A 16518-nucleotide genomic window follows, 5' to 3' on the forward strand; every position below is an offset into this window, starting at 1 on the left:
CAATTAATATAAGTAAATCAGAAAGGTCTATGAAGAGTTGAGGGAAAAGAAGGAAAGTATTAGATAAACTCATGGCAGTCATTTATAATAATAATAAAAAAAATCATATGAAGTTTAAACTATACTCGGTGTCTTTCATCCAGTTTCATAAAGCCTATTACAAACATTATTTGATTAATATTTACACAAATCTGGTAGCTTTAGTAACATACTTTACTTACGTTGCTATATGCTAGTGTCTAAATACTTTATTTTTTCATGTAGACTTATATGTAGCAAAGAGACAAACTTCAAAAGTTAAACAAAAAAATAACCAACCAAAAAAAAAAGTAACCCACAAATTAACCACAATTACTTTAACTTGTTATTTAGCAGTGTGTTTTTGAAACATTTATAGCAATTAAAATATATGTTAAACTGCAACAGTACATTTAAGTACAACACTCTGCTTTTGGTCTTGTAGCCTATTTCTACTTTATATTGCTATAAAAGTACATTTACTGAATTATGTTAGTGATATGTGTACTAACTGTTTTATCTATGATGTAATTTTCTATAAAATCAATGCATTTCTACACCACCCCCTAGTGTGCATACAATGGTATTGATAAAGAAATTCTTTACATTGGAAAAACAAGAAGCTGTGATACACACTCACGTAAGTGTATTTGTGCAAATTCTTTTACTCTAACGTGAAGGTCTATATGTAGTTAGCTATCTGTATACATATAAATGTGTAAAAGGCATTTCTGTAAAATAATAGCCCAAGAACTGGTCATGGATCTGAAATAAAACTCATTTCCCACAAGCTGAAGAATAACTTTTGAGCTCTTGAAAAGGAAGTAGTACAGCTAATGATTGGTACATTTTGGTTGTGGTGATAATTTTCTAATATCTTTGGATCAGCTAGTCTAGAGTTGTGTCAATGGGTTTATCTGCCTTCTAAGGATTTGTTCAGGCCCTGGTATTGAGTTCTCAGAGAATTTTTTGGATTTTTTTACTTTGAATGTGTCTATTCATACACATGGACACTTTTCCAGTTTTCTACTAAAGTCTACTGCCTTTTGTTCAAATTGTATGTTTCCTCCTCCATCCCTGTTTCTGGGAACGTGTGCCCTATTTTGACTGTAAGCTACTAGAGCAATCTTGTGGTAGTAACCTCTACAACAGAGGTCTGATCACTGCAAAGACTGCATTAGGTGCTACTCTGATAGCTAGGTTCCATCAGGTGTATTAGTGGCTAGGGGAAATTTGAGTGTTTGTTGGTATAGCAAAGTACTAGTGCTGGTATTCTTCAGGCATTTAACATCAGAAAATACAGTTCTTGGATGGAATTCAGAAACTGTGTTCATGAAATAAAATAAAAAAACAACAGTAGAATTTTTATGTTAAGAATTGTGCTTTTTAGTATTTGTATTTGCTGTAATTACATAATTTTTAAATGTACTATTGCATTTTCTGTAAATGTATAGTGTAAATCATTGTCTAGAAAAGGAATGCAGAATGACAACTAAGGGTGGTTTTTATGAAGATGATGAACTGTTGAAGATGATGGTCTACATACATGGAAGAGGGAAAGAAAATCAACCTTATAAACAGCAAATGGAATCTGAAATTCTTTACCATTAGTTTGTAGCATAACTTTACAATCTGTGTATGTATACAAGGAGACCAAAAAAAACCAACAAACCAACCTAAGGTGAATCAACAAAATATGAAGATGAAATTTGAAGATCAAATATTTAATGTCAAATACTTCGTTTAAAATGTGAAGTGTCCTATAGTTTAATTCTGTAGTATGCTGACAGTAGGTGTCCTAAGCAGATTCTAAAAGAAAGTTGTGCTACAAGGGGTTTGACAAAGTCAGAAGGGCAAGAGTGGAATAAAACAAATGTTGTTTTTGAACTCCTGAGCTGTCCTCAGCAGTGGACAGCAAAGTTGATAAATGGGCCTCTGTTGGTCTTCCGTTTTGTTCCCCCACTGCCACCTTCTCCATCCAGGGAAATTCTTTCAGTATTTCTGAACTTGCTTCTTACCCCTGAAATATCAAAACTATATTCCTGAAAGTATTTGTTAAATATTTAGTGATTAATGAGGGTAGAATCAGAAAAGTTTCTATCGAAGTTGTTTTAGTTGGCCTTCAGTTTTTGTTTGGTTATAACTGGTAATATGCAAGTTTAACCTCTTCTCATAAACTTGGATCTCTCTACAAGACTGTTAATCAAGTGGTGAAATGTGTGTTTATTAAAAAACAAAAACACAACAAACAAACGAAAAAACATATAGTGTATATATATATACATTTTATATATTTATATATTTTTATATTTATATATATATATACTTACTGCCCTGGAGCATTTACCGCGGACAGTTATTCTAACTGCAGCCACTAGATGGAAGTGTCTCACAAGGGTATTCAGGTTGCGAGCCCTTTAGGCGGCATTTGCTGAGTAGGCAGGGGAGGAATCTCATCTCCGACTAAAAGTTAATATGCATATCATATTATTATCAAAAAAATCATTGCCATAGAAAATCTGTTTGGGGGCTTGTATAGCTTATAGAATACTTTTTTATTATATAGTCCTGTAAGTAATTATATGAAAGCTACAGTGTAACCATAAAGACGATGATAGCTGTTAAAAATAAGCTCATTGCTTCACTTAGTTTTTCACATTGTTAGATTAGTATTTTTCAGTTTATTAATGTTATTTTTTTTAAATATGCAATTTTGCTTGTGCAAAATAAAATTCAATAACAGTTTTTCTCAATGTCATAAATGTATTTCTAAAACAGTGTACTTTAATATATAAACAAGCTCAAGGAATAAATTTTCATCTGATGTTCACAGGACTAGTACAGAAGAAATCATATTATTAGTTCAAGTTCAATATTGGAATATGAAAAGCAGGGAGAGATGATGGCCCAATGAAGCAAATTTTATGCTTGTTTATTGCTCATTCTTCAGTCACTTCTATTCACCAGAGTTCTTTAAAATAAACTAGTGTTTTGCTGCACAGGATCTTAGATGTATCTTTCTTTTTCCTGCCAGTCACATAGGGGGTCAAGGATGAAATTCAGAATGGAAATGGCAAACTGGTGTCACCTGTTTTAACTAACAGGTAAGAAATAGCTTGCAGTCTTTTTTTTTTTTTTTTTTCCCCCTTTCTATATATATAGATCAACTTTGTAAATACAGGTGGTGAATATGTTCTCGAGGTGAAAATGAAGGTTTTATATTTCTTCTGAATAAAAGGAACATTATCAAGAAAAACTGTTGATTGTCATCAAGAAGTTCAACAGTTGCCTATTTGGTAACTTTTCTGTTTTAAAATATTGCCTGGTATATGTTAGCACACTTTACATCATAACTTTGCAATGTATCTAAATGTATAAGAAGATCTGAGATTATATGTATCTCTCTCCAGCCTTGGCTAGGTTATTTTGGAGAGTGAGGTTGTAAATCAGGTTGTGAGAACATTTTTGAGAGAGTTTCCTAATTTAATGAGCAATCTGCATTTACCTCCAATTCCACCTACGTCCCACCCCTCCAATAACAGCATAAAAATGGGCAGAAAGAAATCCAACTTGCCTACTTATAGTGCTTACAAAAACTGAGACCATGTGTTTAGAAACAAATTTATTAACCGCCTTGGTGGTGTGGGATTCTTCCAGAATTCTGTCTTCATTTTAGTGGTGTTGCAGTGAAATAAAAGAATTAACAAAAACTATGAGTAGATGTGAAATGAAAGCAACACTTGTAAAGCAAACAGCCCCATCTCTAAAAAGAAACAAAAATAATTTTTATACCTAATAGGCAATATTGTACATTTAGTAGACAGATCAGTATTGAATACATTTCCTGATGTGCTGTTTTTGTTGTGTTTGTTTTTAGAAAACTAAGAGTTAGGTACATTTCTTGGCAGATAAAGCTTAAAGAGAGGATTTCTCTTTGCAGAGTAGTAACGTACTTGGATCGTAATAGTTGCAGCTTGATCTCTCCAACTTCTGATGCTACTGAGTTGTCGCAACACTATCTCCTGTTCTCCTGTTGTGGCTGGAGTTATGTGAAAATCTACTGTGTTTCTCATCTAGTAGATCTCAAAAGTTCTTTGTAAAGGTGAGAAACTATTTCCCGTTCAACAGATCGGGCGGGGGAAGGCGGTGTTGCAGAGCAAGTATTGAAACAGATTGAATAGCTCCTATCTCAGTTACACAGCAAATCGTTGGTTGAATTCTATCTTTATGAACAGCCGTTATTGAAGAAATACGTTCTTTTGCAGGGTCTTGCTTATCTGATTGGTATTTTTAAATCTTTAGGGAATAGCCTATGCATAAATTGTCACAAGAGTTTAATTCTTAATTTAGTATGTACTTTGCATGGGTACAGTTACAACACTGTCCAGGAACTTATAGTTAACTTTCTAAAACTAACTGTAGACAAAAATCTTCTATACAGCAATAATTGAAGTCGGCTTTACTAATTGAACTTAGGAGCACTGCATGCAGGTGAGCCTTGCAGTTTTGCTTACCTGTACCTAGAATCCCTCTGGAACCTGCATTTAAATCCGTCACTGAAATGACTCCTTTTCACTCTGCTTGAAACTAGACTTCCATGCTATTCATTTACAGTGGTGGTCTAGGAAAGATGAGACTTCAGTAAGATATACAATACATAAAACACATTTACGACACATTACAGTGGCAACGCTGTATTGGTAGGTTATGATGTCCAGAGAATACAGTCCCATGCTATGTGCGGTGCTGTACGCTGATAAGGCACGTGCTTCTCAGTGCAGAGAATGCTGCTAAAGGCACCAGTGACCTCTTCTGCACAAATGCACAGAGATGCAAAACAGGATAAATGTCTCTTTTTCTGATTTCTGAGATAACGGGAGCTTTCAGAGAAAATTCTAAACACTGAAGAAGAAATCCTTGAAAGGCTTTGCTGTTAATAGTATGAAATAAACTGTTTTGTAAATGGCTGAAGATCGCCAAAATATTTTGGAAACAGAATATTGCATAGAAGCAGTTACTCCTAAAAATAGATTCTTGTGGCTGGTATATTTAAGTTAAATGGGAAGTTTGAAACTGAAGTCATAATGCGAATCTGAAATATTTTTCTACCTTGTCTAAGTGTTAAAAGATGGAAGCCATGTATTTAGCTGGAACCTGATACCTTTTACTGTTACACAGTTGTTAGTGTGATTATTGCCTACCAGAAATTTTCCTGTCATGATATGTCTTCATTTCCTATGCCTTTTTGAGGAAGGATTCATCTGTCAGGCATTTTCAATAGGAAGGTAATAATTTAATATGCAGTGCACTAGCCCCTTTTCCCATTTCTGTCTGGGCTGTAAAGTCACAATAAGAAACACTAGTAAAACTGTGTTATATTGAAAATATAACTCTAAATGCACAAAGTTAGCTTTTATATTGAATAAGATAATTTTATTTTTACAGTCACTTTCTCTGACTTTATCATTTGAGTATTTGTTTGTGTAAATAAGGAGCTGTGTACATTTCTCTTTACAGCTTATCTATGTTCTTTTTTATGATGAAAATAGGTTAATGAAAGCCATATTCATGTAGAATAGTAATTTCTGACTGAGTTATTGTATTTGTTAGATTCATCCAGACCTCGTATGTGACAGATTTCCATGCTAGTATGTTTTCTTTGCAAATAAAGAGTAAGCACATTCTTATGTGTGCACACATCTGATCTGTTTTCTATTACTTCTGTACTTTCAAATGTCACAATATTGAGAGCACATTGGTATATTCCATTTTCATGAGACGCAGACCTCTAGGTTCATGCTGCCTGTAGTTGCTTAGCCTGTGCTTTGTCTGCTGGAAGCACTTTTTTTCCCCTTCAGCTTTTCTTGTTTATTTTTATATGAGAAATATATAGACATTTCTATTCTAGTGTAAACAAATACTCAGGTTATAAAAGTAGTTTGAAGAGGGTGAAACTTTTTTTTTTTTGGTTTGCTACCGCAGAGGCTGCATCAGGATTTTTGTTAGATCAGATATTTGTTTTTGCTATTTAACTTGTGCTTTAACTCAGCATTTGGTAGGCATTTTCCAAACATAGAGGAAATCTCTGTCCTGAAGAGTTTAGAGCAGAAAACAAGTGCAAAAACTTCATCGGGAAACTATAGCTGGGGATTTGATTCTCAGGGGCTGAGAATCAAAATTTCTTTATATTATACAAGTAACTTTTCTTATGTCATGTTATTGTTTCTTGATACACCATCTAGAAGAAGGGTGAGTTTTACCAGTTTGGAAGGGAGGTCAAGGAATGGGGAAAAAAAACCCAAACACATAAATTCCTTAAACCTCCAACATGATGAAGATGACAAAAGGTAGGAAGACAATGTGCATAGTAAAATGAGTTGCAGTTGTTTTTCTTGCCAAGTTTTTCGTAGTTACAAAAGTAGTTACAAATACTATATCACTTAAATGATTTGATTCCATTTCCTGAATTTCCCCATCACGTTTGTGTCCATTCTGCAATATCAGTGCATATAAAATAATCACCTATTTATCAGAATAATTTTAATAACAGACAAAAGGTAGGTCATGTGATATTCCATGAAAACATGTAGATCTCAGAATTTTGTCCTGGTAGTACAAGATATTTAAGGTTATCGTGAAAGATGTCTCTTGACACTCTTTAACAGTTGACACCACCTTAAAAAATAAAGAAAGAATTCAAAAGTTAACCATTGCAGGCTGCCATTTACTTGAATGAGTAGTATAAAATATTGCTGTTTGTTCTGTGCTGTTGTATGGTAATTATTCCATGATCTCTTTACTTCTATATCAACTAGAAAACTATTGATGCTGTATAAACGATAACAACTCTTAGCAAATACATATATAATGAAGCTGTATATATCACATGGATTTGTAATGTAGTCTTTGAAAAATACCAATGCCATTCTCTGGTAACTAGTAAAATTTCACAAATGCCACAACAGGTATTTAGCTCTTGTAAACCTATACCACTATTAAAATAAAAAGGTTGAATACAATTATTCAAAGATATGACAGCTGCATAAATAAAGAAATTGTTAAAGTGTTGTATCATACTGGGATTTTTTCTAAAAACTGCCATGTTATTTAGTGCAAAGATACCACTGAATAGTAAAGGGACTTTCAGCTTCTATAGCCATTTAGTTATTCTGAAAAGCTTCTTCCTACTTCTAAACTGACATTGCAAAGAGATACACCGAGTGCACTTAATCCTTCCAAGTGGTGGCTATAAGTATCCAGACTTCTGATTAAGTGCTTTCTTTGATGCCTAGTCGAGCTTAAAGCTTTTGGCCTGTCAACACTGGACTGAATTCTGTGTAACAGCATTAGCGGCCTGGAATTCAGATATCCTCCCTCCTTGGTCCAAGAGAGCTCTCTCAGTCAAGTTTGACTTATGAAAATCTTTGGAAAGGTGTTCCTATCCTTTAACATCTCGTGGAACTGGCATTGGGTAGAAATATTTTCCTTCATTCTGCTTTTAATTATTTGTTTTATTCTCTGAATCTGCAACTTTGCTTTGGTGTGGATAGACCTGGGGTCAACAAAAGCAGGAATTAAAACGCCTTAATGACTGGAAAATTAGTGAACAAGCAAACAAATTACAGAACTGCCTACTCAGTTGTTCTAGTGAACAAGTATTATTGCAATTTAAGTACTGAATAAATTAGACTGCTCCTTCAAAACCTGCAGAATTTGCTCATCCACATTAGCTGGTGATACATACAGGTAGTGAGCAGTGATGTCCTTTCAGTTCTTTTTTCAGAATACAACTCAAATATATGATGGCTTTAATGTCAATGGGAAGTACACTTACTAAAACACACTTTTAAAATAATTGATGTTTTACTATCAGCTAGAATGTACCTATCTACGCTTCAGTTAGTTCAACTTGGTATATAATTTTGTGTATTTTGTCATATTTTAAATGTAATTCTAGTTCTATTTTTTTTTTGCATGAGAATTATACTTAGGGATTTTTTTTTTTAATGATAGGGTATAAACCATTTAATATTCTACATTGACTTGAAGATATAGTCCAATCTGTCAAGTTAAATTCACTACAAGTAGCATCTATAGCACAACTTAGAGAAGGCAGAAAGGAAAATTAAAAATTACATACAAAAAAATCAAGTAAATGAAATATTGAATCCCATTAGGAAGAAAGGCCTGTGGATATTTTAATGTTGCTGGGTTATTCTTATTATTTCAGTACAAACATCTATATTTTAATAAAGTAAGCAATACAGTGTCCCTCTGACATTTTTTTTTCAGATGAACAATTTTTCAAGAGGATTACAAGGCTGAGTAGTCAGTTTTTGAGAGGTGGAGTGTAGTTTAGTTGGTGGGCCTGCTGTGATTGGAATTGATTAATGGGTGTTGTGATAAGCATAGAAACAGATCAGTGGCAGCTTATTATGCTTTCAGCTGTCACAGCTGTGCCTCTTCACTCTTCTTCTAGCCCTATCACACTCCCTGGCAGCCTTTAAAGTACCTCCTTCCCTGTGGAATTTCTGCAAATCATTTACTCAAATGCCAAGATACCATAGAAGCAGCTGTTTCTGAGAAAATTTGTTCAGGCTTACATATTTGTTGTGATGAAGAATATTGCATTAAAGAATCCTTTTCTACTGCACTAGGAAGCATGCTGTGCTCTACCCTGAAGAGAGGGTTAAACAATGCTTCTGATGGGCAGGTGCACCCCTTAGTCAAGAACTTTCAACCCTGGCTCATACAGGGACACAGTTTGCAAACCTGCTGGCTAAGTAATATCGCTGTTTCTGCTTGACAGTTGCAATAAATAATCGCTCAATGTAAACTTTATTGCTAATAGTTTGATAGAAGCAATATTACAGTGTGTTAAAATCCTGGTAGCTGCCATTTTTGTTGCAATGCTCAGTAGGTTTTGTAGACACTTCATAAATGCAAGTTTCAGAAGTTCTGAATACTTTTTAAAAATATTTCTCTGGCTTTCTTATTGGAAATTGTGATCTCCAGCATGATCTCATAAGCGGCTCAGTACCTTGATAGGAATCATGCAGTTTTAACAGAACAACACTAAAGCTATGTTGATTTTTATACAAAATAGGAGCTGAATCCTAACTTTGTATGAACTCGAGGAGGATTGTCTCAGTAATGAAGCAGTTTGCAGGATATGAGATCTGATATTCTGTGGAAATCTCTCCTATTGGCTACCAAAACTTTGTTCGCTCTATTGCAAACTGAGTAAGCCTACAACATGAAAATAACTGTTCTATTATTTCTAGACATGTTCTAGATTATAATACTTATGTAGTAAATATTTTCTTTATGAAATCTTCGGGTGTGATGTAAATCATTGTTGGCTTATCTGTATACTTGAGACAGCCTGAGACAGCTCTATCAGCATTATTGCTAAAAATTAAAAACCAAAAACTTTGAGCAAATACAGGAAAATTGAAGGTAAACTTGAAAGTGAACGATGCATGCAAAAGGTCTCATTTCTGGCTAAATCTGCAGTTTGTCTAACTAAGGAAGTATACAGTATACTATGGTGGACTGTGAGCAAGAATACATTCAGACAACTTTGGAAAATAAATACTTACAGCCCAAAAGATGATCTGTTAAATTTGTATTATTTGTATGTACCAAATCAAGTTTCTCTGTTGATTATTTAGGAATAACTAAGTGATGTTAGTGGAAAATTATTTCTCAGAGATGATACATTTCATCTAAAATTGAAAGAAGAAGTTATATTACTGAGATGAACATATCTAAGGACCTTTTTTGTTTTTAAATCATGCTGTTTATTTATTCTACAATTATATTGTATGTCAGCTATATCCTGTAATGCCTTGTGTCATACAAAAGCAAACAAAGTCATGTTACATTAATGACTTGTCTGAGATCATATGACTGCCTGCCTATAATTCCATGCTCCTTTGCTATAGAAAAAACATGACCCTGAATCTTAAACAGCCTTTGAGAAAAGGCACCTACAATTACAATGCGGTAAAAAGTTCGTAGTGTTTATGACTCAGTTATTTTAGTTTTCTGCATTTAGTTGTTTTAGGTTCAATTTTCATTTGAATATTATGCAATTGAAAAAATATTAACCCCACTGAAAGCACTATTTTTTTTTTTCAAAATGTTAAAAGAATATTAAAATAGTGAACAAATAATTCTTATAGATTTTATCAGTGCTTACTTAGAACTAAGCTTTCTTTTCTGTATGGTATTTTAGATGCTTGAATTTGGTACTGTCTAAAGATGTTCTTTTGTATATTATTGAGTGTTTTGTTAAAAGAAGATAAGTGAAAATCGATCAAAAGCAAAGAGGTTAAATATCGCTCACATGAGGTGTGGGTGTTGAGTTTTACACATCTTGATCTGCTACAAGGTACTTGTTCTTTAGGGATCCAGCCTGCACTTTTGTCCTTCCTGTGATTTCTTATTTCAGACTTGATAGAAAAAGCATCCACTGTTGTATCATTTCCTTCAGTGCTAACAGCTTTTATTCTCTTCAACAAGTGTTTACAGAAAAGTGTTGATGCTTATTAATCTGTTTCTTGTCTTACAAATGTGCTTATGCATGATTTGTGGTAAAATGGCATTTCTGACAGCTCTCAATGTAATCTGCATAGCACAACAAGATTGTTATATTGAACAGATGTGGTTTGGAGTTGTTATTCTTTGTAATTACCATCATTAAGTGAAAGCATGTGTCAATCAACTTCATACTTTAAACACACCAATCATTTGCAAGGCACATGCATCTGCATTTCCAATATGGATATAAAATATTTGGTTATGATTTTTGTTTTTGCTTGATACAATACTTCATGAAACACACAATGACTAAATATGTTACGGCAACATATCAGCAAGTTACAAGCTTTTCCGGGGTATCATCGAGATACCTTAAAAAAATAGACTTGTCCTCCTTTTCAGATGTAAAAGGAAAACATTTAGATTTACTTTTATATATTTTGAAAGTTACTATGCTGCTCTGATCTCAGGCCACGTCTTGCTTATTTGAGGGAAGGAGGTTCTGTGAGAAAGACCCTCACTTATCTTTTAAGGAGCATTTTTGGCGTGATTACTTGGGGGCAAAAAGGAATTTGCTTCAGTAAATTGACATACTGCCTTTTTAGGTATTAATGTTTGGGTCATTAATGTTGCTAGGATACCTTTTATGCTCAAAAAATGTTCACACTGGTGATAAACAGAATTAGATCAGGAAATTGTATTTTGAGTGGAGTTGAAAACCAAGGTACCTTAGCCTGACTGCACGAGAAATGACAGTATAGAAGTCTGACCAAAACATGAAAACAAGGACAAAACAAGGACATTTGGAGCTGACATTTTCTTTAGTCTTGTTTCCTTGCATATAGACTTCAGGTATTTGTGTTATAGACAGCAGAGATGGCACCTGTATGTGTTTTCTTTTTTTTTTTTTTTTTTTTTTTTGTTTGTTTGTTTCTTCATCCTGGGCTGGGCTGTGACATTTCTTCTCAGCACCAAATAAGATTAACTTGTTGCTAGCCATGAAATGTAGCTCAGCATGGTGAGGTGGAATGACCCTCAATCTCTGAGGGCATTTTAGCTTGTACTTTTAAAGTGGAAGTGGTGGTCTTATGACTACTCCCCTGGTACTGTTTCACTTAGTTACATTAGGTGAAAAATCTCTTAATACCCATACAGATGCATGAGTTTATTCATAATACACTGAAATCTAACTGATGCTCCTGTGGGCAATGTAAAGGCTAACAGCCCTCTGCCAGGCGAAAAGGGTTAGTAGTAGTAACTCAGTAACTCTTTTCTAGATATTCCTGGTGGGGGGTGGGGGGGAAGCTGTGGTTCTATACCCCACAATTTCTACAAATGCTTCCTTACAGAAAAGATTGATCTGGGATGGAAAATTTTGCTTTCAAATCTTAGATCAGGCAAGCTGTACAAATAGATATCTACTTCTAGTATCAAACTCCCATGTAATTAGGAAAAGACTGTTATAACCTCCAATTTCGACAGAATGAGTTATGTTAGAACATTGCCGGATGGGTTAAAGATCATTCTGGTATCCTGTATCTGTTGTCTGACTTGTGTCTGCCTTACTAATTTATCTTTCAGGAAATTATATTGTTTAGGTTCTGCTGAAGGCACTTAGAATTTCATATGGATGTTGAATATTTGTTATGTCCTAATAATCTGATTCACAGTCTACTGTTAGTATTGAAATAGAAATTGAGAAGTCTATTTGTAACTTAAGAATTCAGATATGTTTTATCAAAAGAATAAATGACAGAGAGCTAGAAAATAACTCTTTATTTTCCAGGTATTGAAGGGAAAACATATTTGCAGTACAAATCTAGTGCCATATACGGAACCAGAAAAACAAAAACAAAAACCAAACATGGAAATGACATAGGGAGCACAGCAGTACAGTCTGTCAGATACTGAAATGCCTGTTGTAATCTCAGCCCTTTCCATTACAGAAGAAATCTTGTAAAAGTAAATTGATTGCTAACTTGCAAGGTATCTAACAGATGTCCAAAACAAGTCATCAGGGCACATGAAAAAATGGCTGTACAAGTTGATTAGTACTTAAGCAGGCCTGGATAGTTTTGAGGCCTCTGAAGGAATGATGTTTGGTAATTCTCTTCGCTTTTAGTTTCCCCACCTGTTAATGGAGATAATACCTGTCCAACTGAAGTTTTTAACCATGCTTGCAGTGTAGTTAAAAAGTTAAAATTCACACAAATGCACATCTCAATCTGTGGCCAGAGGAAGCAGCCTTTGTGACTTTTTTGGATGGTTGTCCTTTATACTCTGCAGACTTCCAGTTGCACTGTGGTAGTAGCTAGGCTTCTTTTGGAGCTGTGAAGAATTCCTCATACATTGTTAATTTAATATAACCACAGTCATTTTAAATGTGACTGTATACAGAATATTCTTGGCACCTACCTCATAATCCTCAAACCTGCTATTGTTCAGCGGAATCACCCTGGAAAATATTCAGAGGAATTTCCAACATACTTCATAGAATGACCCTATAGTACACAAGGTAGTATTTCAGAGCCAATTTGAAGAATTGGTTGAACCATTTCACAATCAATGTCATGTAATACTCATGACTAATAAATCTGTAGGCAGTGAAGCACGGTCAAGTCTTAAAATAGAACCCATGTTTGCTGAAAGGAGTGCTTTTGTGGAGGCTTCAAAATGTTGATGCTTGTACTCGCACTCAGCCACAAGACAAGCCTACAAATATTTAACTGATTTACTTAACTGTATTAAGTTGGTTGTGTTGTCATGTGCACACATATAAATGCATGCTTAAATATGAAAAGATTCAACTTGTGTAATTAGTGAACTTTGCCTTACGTGTTTTGAAACAGTTGCATCTAACTTAGACCTATTATGGAGAAGAGAACTGAACTCATAGGGTCTTTATATATTGCTTTATATGAAAATTTGAGTTGCTTATTGAACTTGATGTCCCTTCTTTTCAGTGTGCTAGGCCTGCAAAAAACAATCCTGAAATAAGAATTATTTTAACATGCAGAAAGGCCCTTAGAGGTATGGTGTGATAATAGAATGCATTCACTGTTTTTGATTGCTATATTGAAGCATTAATTAGGATGTCCAGTCATGGGTCAACATCCACAAAAACAGAAAGTAGAACCTGCCTCCAAAAGTCCCTGGATATTCAGGCCATGTCTTTTGTATATAGAGTCCTATGGAGAAATCTATGGAGGTTAGCATCAGAATTGTGTGTGTGTTTTTTGTTGTTGTTGTTGTTGTTTTTGTTAAATCAATTTTGAAATAATATAGTGATGGGGTTTCTTGGCTAATGGGAGAGGTTTGCTTTGGACCTTGGTTCAACATAAGTTGAACTGTTGTGTAGGTTGGAGTCCTTTCAGCACTGGAAGACTGGGTGGTATTTCTGATGCTAGTAACATCAGGATTGATGTGTGATGTAAAATATACCACTGCAGCTCATGGGAAGGAGGCTGTAGAACAACTGAAGCATCTTGGCGTGATCTAGAGGTGTGAATTTTAAGCCTGTCTGTGGACTGCTAAAAAAAAGGTCTCTAGTTAGACCTAGACATATACAGATGTCTATGTCTACAGAAGTTCAAGAAGAAACTGAATTGCATACTACATGCAAGTGGAGCAAGTATTTTGTTCATTACAGGTATTTTATTCAGTACATACAATATTTATTTATTTATTTATTTTAAAAATCTCTTATTTTAGGAAAGTTGTATTATTATCCAGTAGGGAGAAACCTGTATCTTCTTGAAGTGGCTTAGATGAAATATTTAAGTATATATGAAAGGAGAGGCGTATTCCCGACCTTTTGACCACTGAGTTACTCTCAAGTAGAATCTACCTTAGGAAGAAACTTCTTCTCCAGATGTTTCTGAAGTTGTTATCATTTTCATACTTTAAAGTTTTGCTCTGGGTTTGTAAGAAACAATGCACCATAAATTTATATGGAACAAAAATTTCTATATCCCTATATCCACAGCTTATAATTTGGAAAAACTGGTATCTTTAACACCTGACTTTGAGAATTTAGGATTCAGAAGAATTAAGAATGAAAAAAGGTTTCATATCTTTGATTACATACAAATACCATATTGGTTGGTTAGTGAAGTTTTTAATTTTATGTGCTAATCCCCCACCTCTCCTTTTTTTTCCTCCATGCTATGGTATTACTTATATGGAGAAAGGCAACTGAAAACATTCTTTTGTTTTAAGTTAAATATCAGAGTAATTTATCATACTTTGTTATGTTAATTAGAAGCAATTAAAAAAAAAAACTTTAGCAAGGGACTTATTTATGATTATTTTGGAAATTACTGAGATTATTTACTTTGGAAATGTCAGCAAAAGAGAACATAGTCATATTAGTCACAGTTTGAAGGAGTAGTTTATTTTACTCCCATCTTCTGAAGCTATACTGGCTTAGAAGTTAAGAAAGACATAGAACAAAATATTGGTTGTAAAGATATTCCAGTGTTCCTTATGTGCTCAGATAGGCTTTTGTAATCAGTCATTGATATTAGTTTCTCTTATGCATATTTCATTTATTTTACTTTTTAATGTAGAACCATAAACAAATTTAGCAGTAACTACCTAGGGATGTTTTACATCTCTAAAAAAAAGGATGTGTTTGAAATGTGGACCAGATGTATGTTGTGTTGAGAGCAGGAAATTTGTTGTAAAAATCGACATAGTGGGGGTATTTTCTCCTCTTGAGGTGCATATATACTTTTCATGAATGTTAATCAGATTTATAGAACTGAAAAGGAAAATGTGCACCAGAGTATATATTGTATATATGATATCCCACAAGACTTGTTTATACTCCTTTGTACACTATGGAGCCCAGAGATGTCCAAGTCCAAAGCTAATCTGTGCATTTCTTTTGTATTTGGCACAAGTCACGTCTGAGTGCAATTAGCTCCTTTTGACGAACCTATTTCTGTCCCATTTTGGCGGTGGTCTAGTTTTCTCTGGATAGAAATACATGCAATCAACATGAGTTGCTAAATATGAATTGACAGCCGAAAGAAAGCTAACTTTCCTGATGGTTTATGCAGAGTGTTAATGGCTATTAGTAACTATTTCAACTCTCTGTTGAAATTCAACTTTTTGTATTCCCATGTCTTTAGCCTTGTTTTGCTTGAATACTAGAATCATCTTCAGAATATCAATCTAGTGCCTTAAGTTCTTTATTCAGTAGCCATCACTCAAACAGTTCCACTTGGATTTAAGATCTATTCCGAAATGTGAAGGAAGCACTTTAGCTGTGGATAATGAGATCTGACAGTACCCGAGCTGCAGAAGGAGATGAAATCACTATCTATAGAAAATAATATTTTTTTCTACATATTCAGGTTAAATGTGTGCACATCCTGGTGGCTGGAACATCTGTTTCTAGCTTCTTGTTCCTCTTGGCTGCTTCTCAATTGGATTTCCTCAAGCAGGTCCAAAGCTTGTCACCTTAGCCAGGGTCTGTTAACTATCACCACTGGCCCCACATTAAGTAGGAGGTTCAGGGCTAAGCTAATAACTCTCCTGCCTTTCTGACTGATCACAGTGATTCTCGCTGTGGCTACTTATCATGCTGTGCTCCTGTGGGAGGGTTATCTTCTTTGTCTATACTTCAGCCAGGAATTGTTTCTCTTTTCTTCATTCCTAAGTTTTCAGGTGGAAACACTGAAAGTGTTGCTGCTTTCTGAACCAGCTGTTTGATTGCTGTCCCTTGTTTATCCCGAACAGTTTAACAATGCTTTCTCACACATCTAAATTTTGCTTAATTGTTTTTCTCTGGACATAGGCATAACCTCTGGCTTTCAAAATGGAGATTGTAGCTAGGTACGTGCGGCAGAATGAACACAACATAAATGTGAATGCAATATTGTAGTGCCACTTTGTGTGAACCTTTACTCAAATTTTATGTTGCCACAGGTGGAGTGATTTTCCTGCTCT

Source organism: Cygnus olor, chromosome 8, assembly GCF_009769625.2.
Source record: "Cygnus olor isolate bCygOlo1 chromosome 8, bCygOlo1.pri.v2, whole genome shotgun sequence".
Lineage (NCBI taxonomy): Eukaryota > Metazoa > Chordata > Aves > Anseriformes > Anatidae > Cygnus > Cygnus olor.